The sequence below is a fragment of the Elephantulus edwardii genome, unplaced genomic scaffold, assembly GCF_000299155.1.
Source record: "Elephantulus edwardii isolate Elephantulus edwardi_28Jun2011 unplaced genomic scaffold, EleEdw1.0 scaffold00071, whole genome shotgun sequence".
Classification (NCBI taxonomy): domain Eukaryota; kingdom Metazoa; phylum Chordata; class Mammalia; order Macroscelidea; family Macroscelididae; genus Elephantulus; species Elephantulus edwardii.
In genome coordinates this window covers 6,988,059-6,988,747 of record NW_006399821.1, presented here as the reverse complement: position 1 = coordinate 6,988,747, position 689 = coordinate 6,988,059, and the positions used below count along the sequence as shown (strand labels likewise).

General features: G+C 38.5%; 1 protein-coding gene across 1 annotated transcript in view; it reads left to right on the top strand.

Annotated features, from left to right (window-relative positions):
* Positions 1-689, top strand: part of GALNT2 (UDP-N-acetyl-alpha-D-galactosamine:polypeptide N-acetylgalactosaminyltransferase 2 (GalNAc-T2)) — a 161,045-nt gene that overhangs the window by 64,406 nt on the left and 95,950 nt on the right. The gene's annotated exons all lie outside the window — the stretch shown is intronic.

The following is a 689-nucleotide window of genomic DNA, read 5'->3' as shown; positions in this document are numbered from 1 at the left end:
CAACAACAACAACAACACTGTGTGTTCATATACACTTTTTCTTTGAATTGCCTCAGTAGGAATCTTGAAGATGCTTGTAAAGCAGCTTTCTTCTTCTCCCCTCTACACACAGGTTCTCATGTTTTCTTTCCACCTGAGATTTCAGGCCATTCCTTTAAATAAATATCTGTCTGATATTAAATTAAAAAATTAAAATAAAAAATTTGATTAAAAATTAAATTTAAAAATGTCTGAAATTGAACTATAATGGATCTTATTAATTTGTGGCTTATGATGACTAATCTCCCACCCTGCTCCTATCTCTGCCACTCTCATTAGACCACATACATCTGCTGTGGGGTGTATCTTTTGTCTGACTGGTGTGTTAGTGTGCATGGTATCCCCTCTTTGTCTCTCCTTTTCACTATCAGCAATTCGCTTATCTTCATGTCAGTCCTAAAGAGTAAGGGTAGGCATGGGATCAACTTAGGGTGGTGTGTCCTGAACTCATCATCATTCCATTAAACTTTTAACATTGTATATTGCACATGAGAAGCAACCATCTTTTTCTCTCCTCAGGAGCAGCTCGTAGATTTTAACGACTTGAGAGGTACAGCCTCTCAGTAAAGCAGCTCCCTGTGGACTAAGTCATCTAGTGTACCAGCTAGAACCCGGGCATTAGAACTGAAAGGGTGGTAGTTGTTGTTGTT